We start from the raw sequence: 19,313 nt of genomic DNA, 5'->3' as shown, positions 1-19,313 counted from the left end.
CTTCGATGATGAAGGCACTTCTGTCTTCTTCAGATTCAGAAAATGGGCCCATTTCAGAGCACTGTAGTCTTCTTAAGCCTTAAACTAATGGAGGAATGCAAGAGGTAATCTAACCAGCTCTGCTGTGCTGCAGGCAACAGAGGAGCCGAGTCTGAAGGAGCGGAGGACGAGTTCTGCGGGAAGAGGCGGAGGAGGAGAAAAGGCGGGGCTGCTCTGCAGAGCCCTGCTGCTGGTTTTATGGTATGACGTCACCGGTCTCCGGCAGAGAGACTTGCATGTCGTCAGCCCGTCTGGGGGAAAGAGGCGACGTAGCTGGCCCTCGACGCGGCTGCTGTGCTGATTAGTGTGGACGGCACGATCCACTGCAGCAGCATGGGAGGCGGGCGGAGCGGGGCGACGTGGGGGAGAGGGACCGAGTCACGGCAAGTCCCTCAGTACTACACCGCGCCGCCTACTTGGCCACTGGCTTTAATCGGAGAAGGGGCTCGGCGTGATCCAAGAATACAGCAGCTTACCTCTGCCTGCCTGTCAATCCGCCGCCTTTTAATGAATGCTCTGAAAGCCCCTCTTAGTCTCGCGCGGGGCAGCTTAAGCGTTTCCGGTCATCTGCAAGAGGAAACCTCTTTTTTTTTTGGCTAGTTCCCCGCTTGCATTGCAGAGAAAACCTTGAAAGACAGGAAACCCACCCACCCCCAGCACGTACTCTTTTGAAAGAAAGAGTCCCGAAGCACGTAGGGGGAAACGAAGCCTTATGTTTTCATAATCTTATTAAGGTTGCGCAGGGCGCCACTCCCGGGCACGTGGAAAGTTGGAAACTCTCCTCCGCCTAAAAGGCGTGTGGGGGTGCGGAATGCGGGCAGTGTGCGTGATTCTCCCTCGGGTCTATGCAGAGTGTCTAAACACGTGTCTGTAGCCCCTCAAACGGTCATATTTTATGGCCCTTGGTACCTGCATCCCTGTGTGCTCTTTGCAGCCTTTGCCTCTTGGTCCTCCCCCTCCCGCTTTGTCTCCCTAAACGCCCCCGCCCTGTCATTCTGTAAAGCACCGTGTGAATGGATGGTATTGCACTATTATTATTTACTACAAGAGTGGTGCACACGGCTCGTTCATCACACAATGCACAGTCAGGGGTGTAGCTAGGAAAGAGGGGACTGTGTTCACCCCTCGAGTGAGAAATAATGAAGAAAATAGGGGTGGCTCTGGAGGGCCTGGGTTCTTTGAACCTATCGGCTCAATTATAGCTACACCCCAATGTGGCTTGTTTGCAGCCTTTGCCTCTTCCTCCCCTCATTTTGTTGTCTCCCTAAACTGCAGCCAGTCCTGGCCCTCTGCCAAAAACTATTTGTCAGAATCGTAGTTTAAGGTATACACTCTAAAAATCTAATGTGCCTGCCTAGGATTGCCAGTTTTGGGGTTTTTTTTACTGATCCTTGCACCTCCTATGCCTTTGATAGCAGCTTGAGCTTCCGACATTTTGCAGGTGATGGTGCTTATCTTCTTTCCTTTAAAAATGTCACCTACTGATTTCTGCAGATTACACTCCTGTTAAAGACGCATGTGAAAGCTTCTGGTCATTTGGCAACCCAATATTATGTTATAGATGCAACACATTAACAAAAGACATTTACGCTGCCTAGTTCAGAAGAAGGAGTAACTAAGGTTGCCAACTGATCTGTAAAAAAACTGATCTGGACTGCCCCTCATGCCTTTAGCAGGAGATGGATTGGCAGGAACAGATTTACAAGATATAGTGCGTAAAAGTCAATCTTATTTATTGAGCCTTAGCAAAAAGTCAGGTGCAGGAGAATGAATGGTTGAATAACTGCAATGAAGCTGCAGTGAGGACCCAGTCTTTGTTTACATTTTGGAAAGCTAGTTGTTTGTTTTTCATCAGGAAACTGTGAGTACCTGCTCTTCTAATTTAAAATTATATTATCCATGTGAGGGATCATTCAGCAATTATAGTGGAGAACTGTATAGCACAGACAGGAAGCCTGAGCCAGACAGTCATTATTAGACTGCCTGAATGACAATTAGAAACAGGAATTGCTGTACTGCATTGAGCCCTGCAAGTGGGAAATGAAATGCCTTTGTATGCTTTTACAGGTACCTATAATAGGTCTCTGATAGGTGTTCTATATCCATTTACAGGATATACAATACCTATTTTCTTAGTCTGTGTACTGCCTCCTGAAATTGATGGAGCTGCCTTCTGCCCCCCACCCTTCCTAGCCAAATTTATGTTGCCTCTTATTACCTTGCTTGATGCATGCACATCCAGGCAAAACACTCATCTCCTGACAGGAAATGGTACCCAGAGGAGCTGTAGCTTCAGGGTGGAGCACCTGATGTGCATGCAGAAAGTCCGAGGTTCAATCTCTGGCATTTCCTGGTAGGGCTGGGAAAGACCCCTATCTGAGGCCCTGAAAAGCTGCTGCCAGTAAAAGTAGTGTGAGATGGACCAATGGACTCTATACTCTTCACACTCTTTCAAAATACTTCCAGCCATTTCAGAGAATGTATTTATTTATTTAACATATTTGTGTTCTGCCCAAAACATAAGTCTCTGGGCAGTTTACAGTAAAACAATACAAATTACAACAGAAAAAAAAGTGAAAGCGTAACAACAATTTAAAAAAAAAAACAATGTTAAAAACTATTAAAACAGTATGCCCTCAGCTCCTGCCTGTAGGATCCCAGTGGCATCTGGTGGGCTACTGTGTGAAACAGGACGCTGGGCTAGATGGTCCTTGGGCCTGATCCAGCAGGACTGTTATGTTCTCCAACAGGGGTTCTTAACCTTGGGCCCCCAGATGTTGTTGGACTACAACTCCCATCATCCCCAGACATGGCCTTTGTGGCTGAGGATGATGGGAGTTGTAGTCCAACAGCATCTGGGGGCCCAAGGTTAAGAAACCCTATTCTCAAACATTCATTTGCCAAGACAATGCAAATGAATGGAAGGGCATTTGTTCAAAGGAATCAGTGAGTCAGAGAAGGCAGTGCTTAAGCCTTCCTGGGCCCACCAGCTAAAACAAATTATTTTTTTCTCAGCTGGGCTTCCTTCCTGTTTTGGAGGTGGGCTGGGGGAAACCCATGCTGAAAATAGCCCAGACAGACGTTTTGCAAGGCAGAACTGGTGGGTGTGGAAAGTTTTGAACACCAGCCTCCTGACCATTGATTCTCCCCTGCAAAGTCTCTTCTTCCTGCCATCATATTAGCTTTTCAAGGTAAGCACAAGGTTCGTAACCCGGCATTTGCTTAGTAGCACATGCTCTTCTATTCTGGGAGAGTGCACATGCCCCAAGAGAGGTGGTAGGCCATGAGGCATGATGAAATAGTTAACTCACGCTAACTGGGCAGAGAGACATCTTTTAACATGGTGATTCTCTTTGTTTAGCAGGGGGAGAGTAACTGCCAGGCCCTATCCACCCCAGCACAACATCCCTCCATTGGCTGTTGCTGGTGTCTATCTTACCTTTTTTTTTTTTTTAGATTGTGAGCCCTTTGGGGACAGGGATCCATCTTATTTATTTGTTATTTCTCTAGGTAAACCGATGTAAAGTGCTATATAATTTCTGTTGTTGTTGTTGTTGTTGTTCTTTTGAGTTCCATTGAGGGAAGCTGAATGAGGGCAGAAAGATCTGACCCATGTGGGGGCAACCCAAGGCATATTGCCGCCCTGAGGTGAAGGACAGTGTGACGCCTCTATCTGTGGGTGAGTGCTCAGCATTCTCAGCCACGCTGCCAAAGTAATGGTGGTTGGTGACACACAAGTGCTCTCAGACTGTGGCACTAAGCCAGGCAGTGGTGACAGGGGCATTTCTAGCTCAGCTTGGAGGAGGGCAAGAAGAAGAGTGCCCCGGCAGGTTGAGGAGGGAAAAATTCATAGTGAACCCCAGCGGAGTGAGGAAGGACAGTGGAACGTAGGAAGCTGCCTTATACAGAGTCAGACCATTGGTCATTCTAGCTCAGTATTGTTTGTTTGTTTGTTTAAACATTTATACCCCACCCCTCCAGTACATTACTGCTCAGGGCAGCTCACAACATTTATAAAACAGTTCCAGTATGAAATCAGACTAATAAAATTAACCAAATTAAACAAGTTAAAAATTCAAGCCAAAAACACAATCAAAATTAGCTTTTAAAATTCTAAATTAAAATCTTAAAGCTAAAAACTAAGAATTATAAAAACTACAAACGAAAGAACCTACCAGGTATACACAGCAGGTGAAACATTAAAAAGCCTCTTTAAAAAGATGTGTTTTTAGTTGTTTCTTAAAAACACTGAGAGAGGGAGCATGGTGAAGCTCTTTGGGGAGCGCATTCCAAAGCCGAGGGGCCACAACCGAAAAGGCCCTATCTCTAGTCCCCGCCAGTCATATATCTGTTAGTGGCAGGGTCATGAGCAGGGCCTGAGATGACGAGTGGAGGGCCCTAGCAGGTTCATATGGGCGAATGCGGTCCGACAGGTATTGTCTACACAGACAGGCAGCAGCTTCTCCAAGGTTGCAGGCAGGAGTTTCTCTCAGCCAATTTATGGAGAGATTCTAGAAGTGGGTTTCTTAAAACCTGATTTAGAACGTAAACGCTACAAACACTGCACTTCACAGTACTTGTTGCAACCCGATCACCCTATTGCTCTCTTTAAAGAGAAAAAAGTCCCTTTCCATTTATGGGAAACAAGGTGGCGCTTATACCATCAAGTACTACCACTTAATGCGGCTAAGCCATGGCTCCCAGAGGACCAGCAAGAGTGCCCTAAAATCACCTGCAAACAGAAAGCTAGTGAGCTAGGTAAAACTTTCAGGGAAACCCACTCACATTTCTTAAAAGAGTGTGTGGCAGCCAAAAGAGTGTGGCAGGGAGTAAGCAAGCTGTTAGAGTGGCCTGATTTGGAAAAACAGACTTGGGAAGAACTAACCTCGGGTTTGAGCGATAGAACCTCCCTTCGAGGTCCCAGAAAGAAACCTTCAAGGAAACGGGATGGAACGGGTGCCCCCATACTAGGGAATTGGAACGTTCCCCTTCTCGTAATCAGGTTAGTAAACTTGTATGTCATTTATGCAATGCTCGTGCATAGGAATAGGGAGGGAAGACGCGACCAAGAGTTTCACGCAGATGAGACAGTAAATCTCTTCTGGAAAAGTTTGTATGGTTATGTGCAAAAAGACAAGAGTATCTCTTCTAAACAGCAATGGGACAAATTGTGGAAATGGACGTCGGACATAACCCCCCTGATTACCTGATGTGCCTTGTAATCCCCCAACCCCGAGTTACAGTACTACCTGCATATACTTCATAACTTGTGTGTTTCCAAATCCTTGTGTGTAAATCTTTGTAGATATATCATGTACAAACAACCACTTTGTATATAATTGTGCTTTGGCAACGTACTGTGTGCTTTGGTAGTTTGTTGGTTCAATAAAAAAATCTTGTCCTATTAAAAAAAATAAAAAAATCTTGTCCTACCGTGGACATGCCAGGGAGGAAACTTTGAACCTCCTGCATGCAAGCAGGCAGATGCTCTTCCCAGAGCGGCCCCATCCCCTAAGGGGAATATCTTACAATGCTCACACGTAGTCTCCCATCCAAATACAAACAAGGGTGGGCCCTGCTTAGCAAAGGGGATGATTCATGCTTGCTATCACAAGACCAGCTCTCTTCCCATGGATGGTGGCCGCCTGTGATGGTGGAAATGCGGAACCTGCTGTCCCCTGCACTCTCCCCTGCACCTGAGGCAACCACCTCACCCTGCTGCCCCTGCACCCTTGGGGCACAATCCACAAGAAAGTTCTCCCCTGGGAGCCCACTGAAATGAACAGCACTACCCTTCTGTTGCATGACTCCTGTTTATTTCAATGGGGCTACATCAGAACATCCCAGCGGATATGTCCCGTATGAATTAGTGTAAACAAGGGGCAACATTTCAGTTTTCCCTCTCAGGCACTGCAGCCTCATTTGGCTTTAGATATGTAAAGTGCCCTGCTGTATGCTCTAAATGATTATTGTTGCTAACAATAAAGTACTCCATATCTTCAAAGCACAGTTAAATCATTAACTAATTAATTAATCAATCAGCCCCCTGGGAGATGGTGAATCAGCCTGGCACCAAACAGAGATAATAATCCAGCAAGGCAGAGCAATGTACAGCCGTGTTATTGACGCAAAATCCCAGCAGAGCGATTGTTTATGTTTCAGTTCTTGAGAAGGGGGGCTTCTTGTAAACCTGTTCGTCCCAAGGCAACTCGCACCATAAAACCTTAATGCTAGATATGGATTGGTGTTTGGCTGGGGCCTTTTCCATTCCAAATACAGTGAACTGGTCTTCAACTAAAAAGCTCACAGGCATTATGCGAGGACTGTGGGCAGCAAGGGTTGTGCCTTGAACCCCACAGACTCAGCAGACATAATTATAGCTGGAGGAAGCAAAGAGAAAATGTGGGGGGTGGGGTGGGGTGGGGGGGCTGGAGCACACAGCTTGCCAGTCCTGCAAGACGCATTCCTCCTTTCATTCCTGTTCTGGCTACAGAGTTGTAAACAGGTCACAGCTGCACAAGCTGTATTTGCCCCCACTTCTTGCTGCAAGTGAGACATATAAGCTGCTGCCTGGGTTTAGACTAGGTTGTTAAAGCAGCTAATTCCTTCCTTTCCCAGAGTAGTAACACTGTAGTCCAAAAGCCAAAGTATTAAGTAGGGCAATACCTTGATAAGAGCCAATGAAAATAACACAATAACATAAGTATCCAGCAAATGTCTAAGTTCTCAGAAACTCACCCTCAGGCTGAATGTTAAGCAAAGTGGGGAGAGGGGAATAAAACCAAGTGGAGCATGATGGAAAAGCCCCCCCCCCACACACACAAGTCTGCAGTCTATAACAGCCTAGAGATGGAGTACGGGATATTTTATGCAGACTTAATTAGCCTTTCCTCTGCTAGGTGCAGCCACCTAATGACGCAGCGGGGAAATGACTTGACTAGCAAGCCAGAGGTTGTTGGTTCAGGCAGCAGCGATATAAGAAGATGCTGAAAGGCATCATCTCATACTGCGTGGGAGGAGGCAATGGTAAACCCCTCCTGTATTCTATCAAAGACAAGCACAGGCCTCTGTGGTCGCCAGGAGTCGACACCGACTCGAGGCACACTTTACCTCAGGCATCCCCAAACTGTGGCCCTCCAGATGTTGCTGAACTACAACTTCCAGCATACCCAGACACAAAAAATTGTGTCTAGGGATGCTGGGAGTTGTAGTTCGGCAACATCTGGAGGGCCGCAGTTTGGAGATGCCTGCTTTACCTGCTAGGTGCAAGACAGATGTCATCACTTTGCACCAAGGGCCACTGGAACAAAGAAACAGAAATGGACTGCTCTCGGATTTTTGAAAATACAAAATTTAGTGGTTACTCAGATATGTTTTTTCCTTCTGCTCTATCTTGCAAGGGACTTGTTTGTGTTCAGAATGTGCACAGGTTTCTTGCAAAGCGGAGAGCAGAAGGAAAGAGAAATTTGGTCATTTTTATATTAGCAAAGTTGGAGATTTTAGGTAAAGAGTCAGTATAGAAGTCAAATTGGGTGGTGCAAGCTAGTGTTTGGAAGGCATGACCCACCCTCATCTTCGGGAGGCAGAAGATCATCTCCCTCCAGTCTTAAGATTCCTCTCCTGTTTTGCTTAGTGCTTGGACAGGTCCAAGACAGTAACTGCTATAGAGTTTATAGGTTCAGGAAAAAAGGGGTCGGGAACAGCCATTTCTGTTTCTTTGTCTCGGTGTGGCCATCACTGTGAAGTGATGACATCTGTCTTGCACTTGGGAAAGGCCTCTTATTTTATAGCTGCTTCCCTCAAACACAAAACAATCTTATACAGATTTAACTAAGAGTTTATTCAGAAACGACTCCATTTTATCCTTCTTTCCCTCTCTTTTCCTTTCTGACTCCACCCCCCACACTCTCTACACAGGATCCCCACTAGGACAAACTTCTAAACAACAAACCATAAAAGTTATTGGATGGAATACAACACCACTACGTCTGCATAACACGCCCTGCACCCCATCTTGAGACAGTTGCAGAATGCAGTACAGGGCTTTTTCATTATGCCCAATTTTTCCTCCGACCCACCCACATCCTGAAAAGAAGGGAAGAACACTTTTGTTCCGAGATATAGTTCAGTATGTTACATAAGGTGCCCAGCAGCACAATACAGACTTATTGAGAAATTATTCATTAAGGGCATAATCCATGGTGAAGATATCTTGCACAAGCCTTATTAAAAGAAAAGGAAGGTTTGCAAGAGCCCCACTGCACTCTTGCCAAACTCCATGGGGCTTGCACTGGAGAACGTCTCATTGTGTTATGTCCAGAATTAGGTTTGTGTAGAAGATATGCTGCTTTCTGGCTGGATCATGATCCATCTGTAGGATTATTTCCATGGTCTAAGAAGGAAGAATTCTGCAAAAGACAAGAGAATGTGGAGATATCCTTTATGCACTTCTGATTTGGAAATGGGGACCCTGCAAAACAGTCATTAGAGAATTGTGTAACAGCTATAGGTACATGACAATCAGTTTGTCTGCAGAATCATGTAAAACTTTACAAGATGGTCCCTGCCCAGAGCACTTAACAATTTTGCTTTTATGCATTGCTACTAGTTAACAGTTACAGGAACATAGTGTTACTTTTGACATCATTCTTATTCAGTTATACTGGAACTTCCTCAAAGAGGGAAATTCCACACAAAAAAGCAAGAGAAAGGAAAAAGTGTGAACAACTCATGCTTTCCCTTTTTATGCTTCCTGTATAATGTTTGAAGGAAGGATGTACAATTCTTATAGCAGAAGTGTGCATTTTCCAAATAAATGAGTGTGTAACTCACAAATCTCATTTGTGAGATGTATGAGTTTCAGGGGAAGATAACAAGAGGGAAGTGTGCAAGCCGCTAGACATTTTTTCCAGTAATCTCATGCTACAACTTATTTACAGCTGAAGATGGAAGCTACCTTGGGGGTCCAAAGGATAGTGTTGGTTTCATATCCTTCATCAACATATCTCTGCTCAAATCAGAAGGAAATATCCTTAGATAGTCTGAGTAGGTGTTCCAATACTTTATAACTGGTCCTGCCAACAGATACGGAGAGTTCTTGTAATGCCTTTCCCAGCAGAATTGAAAGGAGTGGGTCCTTTCCCAGCAGAATTGAAAGGAGTGGGAGACAAAAGGGAGACAACAGTGCCTGCTACAAGGTGAAATGTCCGTTCTCAGCTTCTGGCATTGCAGCGTAATAGGCACCCTGATCTTTCTTGGAAGTCATACCTGACACTGTTTCACAAATGATACTCTTGGGTACTAATGTTCACCGTCTGTCCATTTCCCTACATCTACAGCCACACAATTATACATGGTTGAATTATCTTTTCTACCTGCTGTCCCCATTTCCTCTGCAATACCTTGCCCTATGCTAGTTTCCTTAAAAAAAAAAAAAGTAAACATGTTTGGTTTCAATCGGGATATTTCTAGACCAAAGGTTCCTCCGCCCCACACCCCAGCCAGGAACTTCAATGAATTACTGTTCTCAGGAATCATTCTTGGGTAACCACACCTAAACAGTGTTTTCTGTCGTTCTTCCAACTTGGGACAGAAAACTGCTGGTTGTGTTCCCTCCCTGAGCCACCACCCCTTAAGGTATTTTCTACGCACAGAAAATAGAAATATTTTAATAGAAATATTTTATAGAAAGGACATTTTTTGCTGCTGCTGTTGTAAAATAACATTGCACTCTTCCGGTATACTGCACTTCTGAAAGCCCACCTCCACCACCACATACACACATATTTCCAAGCACTCTTCCATTGCACTGGAGTTCCAGAGATGCCTCTCCTCCAATATATTTAATATCTTTCAATACATCGCTGCTTGTAAATAATACATTCCCTCCATATATCTACTATGTCAGGTGTACTTGCCAGGCAGACATGCCCCCCCGCTTTTTTTCCTGACAAAAAGCAGCTGCGGGAGCCTAATCTTGGTTGGAACTGCAGCATATAGGGCAGCTTTCTCCTCATGCTGTTTCCCCACCTGAAGTAGCTATCTGCCCCCCCCCCCCCAAATGTAGCTGTAATTGAGCAGATGGGTTCAAAGAACCTGGGGCCCCCAACTCCACCTCTCCCTATTGGCTTCATCATCTCCCTCACTCTGAGGGGCCATCGAAGAGAGGGGTGAACTGACATAGGCCCCCTCTCCCCTAGCTACGCCCCTGCCGGTATTTTTATTAACCTATCTGATACTTAATTTGCTGAGTCGTGATTTGCACACAAAGCTCCTTAGAGCTTTTCTGAATGGCCAAAGTCTGCCTCAGCCACATAGGATCAGCCAAATCCCCATTCAGCCATGAGACTTGCTGGGTGACTCTGGGCCAGTCACTTCTCTCTCAGCCTAACCTACTTCACAGGGTTGTTGTGAGGAGAAACTCAAGTATGTAGTACTCTGGGCTCCTTGGAGGAAGAGCAGGATATAAAATGTAAATAAATAAATAAATTAAATAAATAAACAAATTTAGCCTGTATAAGATATTTCTGCAGTGCAAGGCCCTTTCCCTCACCATTTAACACACTAGGTCCCTTCTGTATGGAGAAGGGCCATGCTGCAGAGAGACTCCCTGCAAGGTGGCAAGCAGCTGCTGTTTGCTCCCCTCCGAGGGAGCAGGGGGGATCTGGCTAGATGTGTGCTCCAGCACTGGAAAGATGGAGTGCACCATTTCCAAAGAATGTAAAGATGAATAAAACCTGAACAAAAGGTTAACAATACGAAGGACATTGCTGGAGAGAGAACACAATATACAAGCAGTTGTCATGCACGGGTGATTGTTGTAAAGCCATGGACATCTGAATGTTTTCCTACCATATACATGACAGTGGAATTTGCAAGGCCTCAAAAAAAGATTTAAATTCAGGTTTTATTCAGCTTTACATTCTTTGGAAATGGTGCACTCCATCTTTTTTTGAGGCCTTACACACACACACACACACACACACACACACATTTTCGATCTACAAAATTGCATGGAACCAGGAGAGCTAAATCCTGGTAATAAATTATGTCTCAAACTATATCTGGTAAGTGTCTGTAACACACAACAGAACGTTACATGCAGTCATAACAACAATGATGGCAAAGGGGGGCACATTTCCCACTTTTTACAAATATTGGGACAATCTTCTAGGAAAGCACAACAGAAAGGCAACTTGCTATTATTTTTTTCTAAGGGTGAAGAAAGACATAATATTTTTAGAGAACTGGGGCTTTGAGAACTGGTTTGTAAGTGTTCTTATGTTCTTATCTCTCTCCAGGGCCAAACTGAAAAAAGCAATTCTGGAAGGGGGGTGGAATCTCCCCACTCCAATTCCCAGAGTGGCTTTGCAACTGTTTTTTGAAAATTTTCTTTAAAAACAACAACAAGAAGACAAAGGGTGAATGTAAAAATTAACAGATGTACAGGTTTCACTGAAAAAAATTAAAAAGGTGGATTTCCCACTTGAAGCATGGGTAAAGGAGTAGCTGATGACTGAGGCAGAATTTGATGTGACAGAATGCATTGTACATTTGTCAGGCCACCTGCAAAGCCAAAGGGAAGCTGGGCTCATGCCATGGCTCAAATATCTGTGAACTCCCTTTAAAGATTACATCCAGCATTCCCCCGACCTATAGCATCGAAAATCTGTTAAGAATCTTGTGGCACCTTAAAGACTTGCCACCTTTTTGAAGCATATATTTTTGTGGAACCATAAATACATTTGTTAGTATTTAAGGTACCACAGGACTTTGACACCTTAACTGCTGTTTTAACTGCACTCTGGAATTTGTTAATATCTACTAGGTATTGTGGGAAGATATGCAAATGGCGTGCAGCACATAAACAAATATACATTTATTGCACAAAAGTATTGTTCCTGCAGAAAATTTCTTTTCATATATTTCTGGCCTTGAAACAATGAGGTTGGAGACAAACAACTCCCCCCACGCCGGCCTTGAGAATTAAAAGCAGTTTGAAAGAGGATCACTGCTTTTGTGGTATATACTTTTGCTTCTGGTAAACAGGTTTTGCAAATGTCTGTAGTACTATTGTACCTGCATTCAGATGTCTATATCCCCTGCTAACTTAGCAAAGAGGCACCTTTTAAAAGTGTTGGTTCTCTTTATTTAGCAGGGGGAGAGCAACTGGGCCTATCCACACCCAGCATCCCTCCAGTGGCTGTTGCTGGTGTCTATCTTATATTTATTTTTCAGATTGTGAGCCCTTTGGAGACAGGGAGCCATTTTATTTATTTACAAGTTAATTTTAGCCCATTGAATAACGGGCGCTAGGAAGGGAAGGGGCCCATATTCGCCCTCCTGCCCGGCTCAGTCGCCGCCAGGCCTCGGTGGCGGCTCTGCCACCGCCTCGGCCGGCTTCCCCCGCCGCTTCTCCCCCCTGCCCAGCTTCAGGCCCCAAATTCTCCCTTCCGGATCCGGCACGGTGGCGGAGCCTTGGCCGGCTTCCCCTGCCGCCTTTTTCCTCCTCATTCAGCGGCCGGGCGGACTCTGGGGGTGCCGCTGCTGGCCTCCGCGGCCGGGCCATTCGCAGTCGGCTCTGTGCCGCCGGCTGCCGCCGGCCTCCGTGCCGCTGACTCGGCCAGTTTCCCCCACCGCCGCACACCCGGCCTTTTCGGGGCGGCTGCTTCTGGCCGCCCAAGATGGCCGCCGGTCGTGTCTCCCTTGCACTGTTCTGGGCATGCGCTTTGCGCATGCCCAGTAGAGGCCAGGGAGGCACGAACACACGCCTTGGTGTCCACGGACGGACACCAAGGCTTTTATTATAGAGGATGTATATCTCTGCAAACCACTGGGAACCTTTGTTGAAAAGTGATATATAAATATTTGTCATCATAGCCACTTGTGTGAATGACTGTACCTGCATTCATTTTAAAAGTAAACCTGAGCACAGGTCCCTCAAATACAGGAAGTGCACTGCTCTACCCGTGATCCACATAACATGTGAATAACAATACTATTGCACAGGTCTGTACCATGTACACAGCACACTCGTACAATTATTGGACATAATGTGTGAATAGAGCTTTTATTGTTTTGAAAACATACAAAGTCTGTTTGACCAGAATTGATAGTGGGAGAAAAATCATGTGTGTACAGACTGGAAATGATGCTTCTCTCAGATCGTGTTGAGGACTCTAAAAAACTATCTCCAAGGCAGCTGGAAAACAAAGTCTGCTTCCATCAGTGTGACTCAGCAGGTCAGGAAAAAGAGAAGCAAACAGAAAGGGAGAGGAGGATTAACGTTTTCTGAACAGAAAATGAGGGTTCCAATCATACAGAGGCATAGTTCTCACCTAGGTGGTAAACTTGTGTTTGAGTTCTACAACTTCAGACACCTGATCAAATGCTCCTCCTTTCAAAATAAATACATGCATGCATTCTTCCACGTAGGACACCAGTATATCAAATCGATAGCTAGATTAGAATACTTCTTTAGTTTCCTGTGAGCAGAGAGGAACATTCAGCAATGTGAGCCCCTATCTGTAGTCTGAAATGGTATGGCGGGCCTTGTGCTATGTGGCAAGTCTGGTTCTCAAGAATTGTCTACATTTGAGACAAGTGCTAAGTGCCATATACTAAAAGAGCAATATACTCTGAAAATAATACAGTGTGAACATTTTCTTGTGCCTTACTTTTAACCATTGCTTTGATTGGTGGTCATGTATGTCCTGAGTATTTTCCAACTGGGCCTTTTTTTCTTGAAACTTTGTTGTTCCAAAAATAAACATTTAAAAGAAGAAGAAGAATTGCCTGTAGGCCCCCAGCAACATGGAAGGAGCAACTTTGTGACTGGTCACTGACTAATATGTCATGGAATCTATGGCATGGGTCAAGGGCATTGCCCCAGGGTAGGGATGTGCGAGCCGGCTGGATTTGAACTGTGGCTTGAATCGAACCAACCCAGTTCAGGAGGTCTGAATTCGAACTGGGCTGGGCCCCCAAAGGGCAGTGCTGGTCCGAGTTCAAACCGGACAGGTCATGGTTCTAAGAACCAATCTGTGGGCCAGTTTAAGGGGTATACTTGTAAAGGGGAATTCAGCAAGGATTCCCCTTTACAAGTAAAGGGCATTCCCTATACTAATGCCGGGGGGTGGGGGAGAGAAAGGGTACTGTTACCTTTTACTTAGAGGTGGTGGGGATGGTAGAGGCAGCTGCAGCAGAGACATCGGCAGTGGGGGCTCCTCCAACCCCGCCTCCATGACAGCCAGGGCCAGCTGTGGGCCAGTTCAGACCTCTGCACATGTGCAGAGGCCATTTTCATGACTGTGGTACATACATGGAGACCATTTGTATCACCTTGTGATTTGCATGGTGATTCAAATGCCCTCTGCACATACGCAGAGGTCACAAAAATTATCACCATGCATGTGCAGAGCTCTGAATGGGGCTGCAGCCACCCCAGGCTGTCATTTGGGAGGCTGGCAGGGGAGTTGGAGAACCCCCCACTGCCAATGACCCTACCGTGGCCACATCCACCATCCCTGCCTTCCCCGCTCCCTCTAAATTAAAGGTAACAATACCCTTTCTCTGGCCACTCCCACTCCCCGCATTAGTATAGGGCATGCCGGTTCTATGCACATCCCTAGCCCCAGGGAGCCTAGCAAGTTCCTTAAACAACTTTGTTGAGAAGTCCTGGGCAATAAATAGCAGCCTAGGAAAGTGATGATGTGGAGAATTAATGGGTGACAATATATAAGGGAAAGGGAAAGTACTGCTCAGAGACCCATGATTGTGTAGTATACCATAAACCTAAGATGTGTGAGCAAAGGCATGCATTTGCATTGTATGCAATTTTTAAAAAGTTTGAACTAGTCAGCATGAGGTCGGAGTCTTATAAGTTAAAAGCACACACTCCTGAATGGCGGTTCTGTAAACCCAAGCCACAAGGGGGGAAGAGGAGCAGATAGTGATCATGGGGAGGTGGCACCCTACCCAGATTCTCTACCCAGCCTTTTACCAAGGGTGGACGAAAAGCCATCCTGCCCAGCTCCTGACTCCCCTATCCCCCTACCTTGTTCAGGTTTACGTGACCACCGATGGGGAGCGCACCCAGCTCTTCTACCCTGACTGGGTGCTCCTCCTGCCCAGGTGAGAACTGTGTGAACAAGCCTAGTGTATTTCCATGTGCTTAATTTTAGTAATCTTTACAACAAGGCCAGTATCCGTGTAGGGATGTGCATGAAGAGTTTCAGAGCCTCTATGTCAAGGTGCCAAAATGCTTTGAGCTTCCCCTGCCAAAACGATTCATTGGGGTGAGCGAGTACTTTAAGAGGATGAAAGCAAGTCTTACCTGTTTCCCCTGTTTCAAAATAATAGTTTGAGCCTAGTCCCTATATTAGTGTCCCCATATTCCCGATATTGGGTACAAGGGTGGGGAAAGAAAGAAAAAACCCTCAAGGCCATCTAGTTAATTAATGGCTAAGGTCAAATATGAACCATCCCTCTTTCCAGCTTCCAATCTTAGCCTACACACTATATGCACCAACTCTAGACTACGTGTCTCCATGTGGTAGAGTGATTAATAATATCAGCTGTGAACTAAAAGGTCACCCATGGGAGTGTTTTTGACAGATTCTCATGATATGAAAATAGAAAATGTCAAAGTCACCCCATGTGGACTTGAATAAAGTATGAATTGCTCAATCTCTTCTCACTGTTGGATGACATTCAGCTGCACTTGTAAACTGGCATCTCTTGTCAGGAAATGGTACATAGCCATGAAAGCTAACTGGACACCACGTGTCCCCTCACAAAGAAACTCTCAACCAAACTGAATGCCTGCATGGATGCAGTTTTGCAGGGCCGGCTCTAGGGGATCTGGCGCCCAGATGCAACACTCTGTTGAGCGCCCTTAGTTGTCGTGAAAAAATAAAATTCGAAATACAATTAGTGTGTATTCAAAATTTAATACACAAAGATGTTATGTAATTATGTACATAACATTGTATATAATATAATTATGTATTATTATTATTATTATTTTATTTTGCATTTATATCCCGCTCTTTGTCCAAGGAGCCCAGAGTGGTGTACTACATACTTAGGTTTCTCTTCACAACAACCCTGTGAAGTAGGTGAGGCTGAGAAAGAAGTGACTGGCCCAGAGTCACCCAGAAAGTCTCATGGCTGAGTGGGGATTTGAACTCGGGTCTCCCCAGTCCTAGTGGGTTTCAGGCAGATTGGGTGGAAGATACTGTATGAGACGGAAGTCTTAGGAAGAAGGCTGAAGATGGAGTCAGAGCTGAAGGAGGAAGGGCAGGCAAAGAGCTAAGTTGCCTGTTCCCTTTCAGGAAGTCAGTTTACCAGGGAAGAGAGTCATTGCTGGCTAGATACTGATGACCTGGGGAATGGCTACCCAGTTTTAATAGTTTGATTTTATTTGTTCATTTGTTTTAATTGTTTATCATGTTGTGAACCGCCCTGAGCCATTTTGGAAGGGCGGTATATAAATCTGACAAATAAATAAAATAAAATAAAATAAAGAGAGACGGAATTGAGGACTGCAAGAATTCAAGCAAGCCATCAGGGAACAGCAACCAAGCCTGTTTGAAAAATTCAAGGCTGAAGAATCCATCCCAGTTGTCAGAAGGCAGGCCTGGCTTAGAACCGTCCAAGGCCTGTGGCATTTAAAGGGATAGCACACCTTTGTCATCAGCTTCTGTGATTGCCACTTGAAAGGACAATTAGGGGGAACTGATGGAAATGTCAGTTACAGATTCAAACTGATACAATAGGAGGAGAGCTGGTCTTGTGCTGGCAAGTATGACTTGTCCCCTTAGCTAAGCAGGCTCCGCCCTGGTTGCATATGAATGGGACACTTGATGTCTGAGCACTGGAAGAGATTCCCCTCAGGGGATGAAGCTGCTCTGGGAAAAGCAGAAGGTTTCAAGTTCCCTCTCTGGCTTCTCCAAAGATAGGATAAGATTATTTTTTTTGATAGGATAAGATTTTTTTATTGAACCAACAAACTACCAAAGCATACAGTACGTTGCCAAAGATAGGGCTGAGAGAGATTCCTGCCTGCAACCTTGGAGAAGCTGCTGCCAGTCTGTGAAGACAATACTGAGCTAGATAGACCAATGGTCTGACTCAGTATATGGCAGCTTCCTATCTTCCTATGTTCCTACACGCAAATAATGTGCCATGCACAGTGTGGCACACAAAAACATTATATCTCACCTCCAGCCCCTCACCTCTGGCTCTGACTTTACAAGAAGTAAGGTCTCCAGGATAGCTGAGAAGAGATAAGTATCTGCCTCTCAAGTTATATTATTTATGTCATATAGAAGAACAGGTTCATTTCTCATGGGGTTATGAATCGCATGGCTCCTCTGTCCCTTACAGATTATTATTACATTTATATCCTGCTCTTCCTCCAAGGAGCCCAGAGCGGTGTACTACATACTTAAGTTTCTCTTTCACAACAACCCTGTGAAGTAGGTTAGGCTGAGAGAGAAGTGACTGGCCCAGAGTCACCCAGCTCGTTTCATGATTGAGTGGGGATTTGAACTCAGGTCTCCCCAGTCCTAGTCCAGCACTCTAACCACTACACCACATTGATACATATGCTACATGGAAGATGCTGAAAGGCATCATCTCATACTGTGCAGGAGATGGCAATGGTAAACCCCTCCTGTATTCTACCTAAGACAACCACATGGCTCTGTGGTCACCAGGAGTAGACACCAACTCAATAGCACACTTTACCTTTACATGTCCAGAACTGAATGAGGAGTGTGTGTGTGTGTGTGTGTGTGTGTGTGTGTGTGTGTGTGAGAGAGAGATATCGAGAGATCCGTATGTATATTCTTTAAACTAAGGTGTAACATATAAGTAAGGTATTCATTACAGCAATTCACTGGCCAGCATGAACAACCACCTTCACAAAATCCTTCTTACTCCCCTCTATCTCATCATTGAAACTTACACAAGATCACTCACAGGCTTTTTTCTTTGTGCCAATTAATCTCAATTTTGTGGATATATTCATGATTAAGCAGGCAAAACACTCAAGTAGTCCTTGGTCCTTATTTTCACCCTTTAAAACATAGTCCCTACCTATGCCTGTAAATTCTACTCAATTAACTCAAAATAATCATACTGAAAATTAAATTGAATATTATACTGCATTAAGCAACTAAAACATACTGCATTTTTGCATTTTTGCCCTGGATTCTACAGGCACTGTATGTTTTGCATTCAATACTCTGCCATCCCCAGAATCACAGACACAGAGTGATTCCGTGCCTGGTATCTCCCTATTTCACAAAACTTACATCCCCCATAAGCACCCCTCCATTTTTGCTTACTGTTTTTCAAATAGGAATTATAAAGGATGCTTCCTCTTTGAAATGAGACTGTGCCTGTGGTCTTGCTCGCTCCCCATGTCTCCTTTCTCCTAGCCCAGAGCAAGCAAGGGGAGGAGGAGAGCCTCTTTCTATGTGGCTCTGGTCAAGTTTGTTTGAGAGTCCCTTTGCAAAACAAAGAGAGTCCCTTTGTTTTGACTTGATGACTTGTTGACTCAGACTGAGCCAGAGCCCAGAGGGGGCAGCTGGGAGAACAAAGGGAAGCCACCCCACCCACCCCCACCCCTGTGAGTCTGTCTGTCTTTGCATTGCAATCCACTTCGGAATCCACTTGGCTGCAGAGAAGAAAGAGACAGAAAAGCCTGTTGCTTTTCTTCAAGTTCCATCGGCACCTTCCCAGACTCCAGTGGGTGGCACTCCGATGCAACGCATCTCTTACTTCATAGGAAAAGCCGGCCCTGCAATTTTGCTCCATTTTTCCTGGATCGCATTTTCAGCAGTACCGTATATCGCAGCCCTCATAACTCCAGCAATGCAGGGGTGTAACTATAATAGGGCAAGAGGAGACAGTTGTCTGGGGGCCCACTGCCTTGGGGGCCCCCCCAGAGGCAAGTCACATGACTGACTCCCCCAGCCATGCACCCGCCTGGGCGTCCTTCAGTTGTATTCATTCTCCAAAATTGATGTGAGTGTTAAGACCTTGAGCTACCAGAACAGCCTGTCTTTCTCTAGTACCATTAAATGACTTGCATCATCCACAATTTACAAAACCTTTTAAAAAATAATTTAGGATGATGTTCTATTGTGGCATATAAATTTTGCTTCAGTGAGTGGGGGGCATTTTAAAATCTTGTCTCTGGGCCCACTTCAACCTTCCTACTCCCCTGCAGCAATGGGTCTTTTTCTCACATTTAAGAACATAAT

At 45.2% G+C, this 19,313-nt stretch overlaps 1 protein-coding gene and 1 long non-coding RNA gene across 12 annotated transcripts in view; one reads left to right on the top strand and one right to left on the bottom strand.

The window, feature by feature from the left end:
• TMEM139 (transmembrane protein 139) overlaps positions 1-19,313 on the top strand; it is a 55,645-nt gene that overhangs the window by 19,842 nt on the left and 16,490 nt on the right. The window contains exon 1 of one of the 10 annotated variants that reach the window (XM_053300439.1): positions 298-1,900. The exons of 8 other annotated variants lie outside the window; for them this stretch is intronic. The gene's annotated coding sequence lies outside the window, so the exon portion shown is untranslated. Of the gene's footprint in view, positions 1-297; positions 1,901-3,707; positions 3,719-19,313 lie in introns of those variants that run through there. One more of the 10 variants, XM_053300445.1, reaches the window with a different exon arrangement.
• Positions 7,292-18,518, bottom strand: LOC128346773 (uncharacterized). 2 transcript variants are annotated; one of them, XR_008317185.1, is made up of 3 exons: positions 18,393-18,518; positions 8,996-9,113; positions 7,292-8,509 (listed from the first exon to the last, which is right to left on the bottom strand). It is a non-coding gene; the product is annotated as an uncharacterized LOC128346773 (long non-coding RNA). The 2 variants fall into 2 exon arrangements; XR_008317184.1 differs by having other exon boundaries at positions 7,292-8,447.

This window comes from Hemicordylus capensis, chromosome 2 (assembly GCF_027244095.1).
Source record: "Hemicordylus capensis ecotype Gifberg chromosome 2, rHemCap1.1.pri, whole genome shotgun sequence".
In the NCBI taxonomy this organism is placed as follows: Eukaryota; Metazoa; Chordata; class Lepidosauria; order Squamata; family Cordylidae; genus Hemicordylus; species Hemicordylus capensis.
This window is presented reverse-complemented; position numbering and strand designations above follow the sequence as displayed.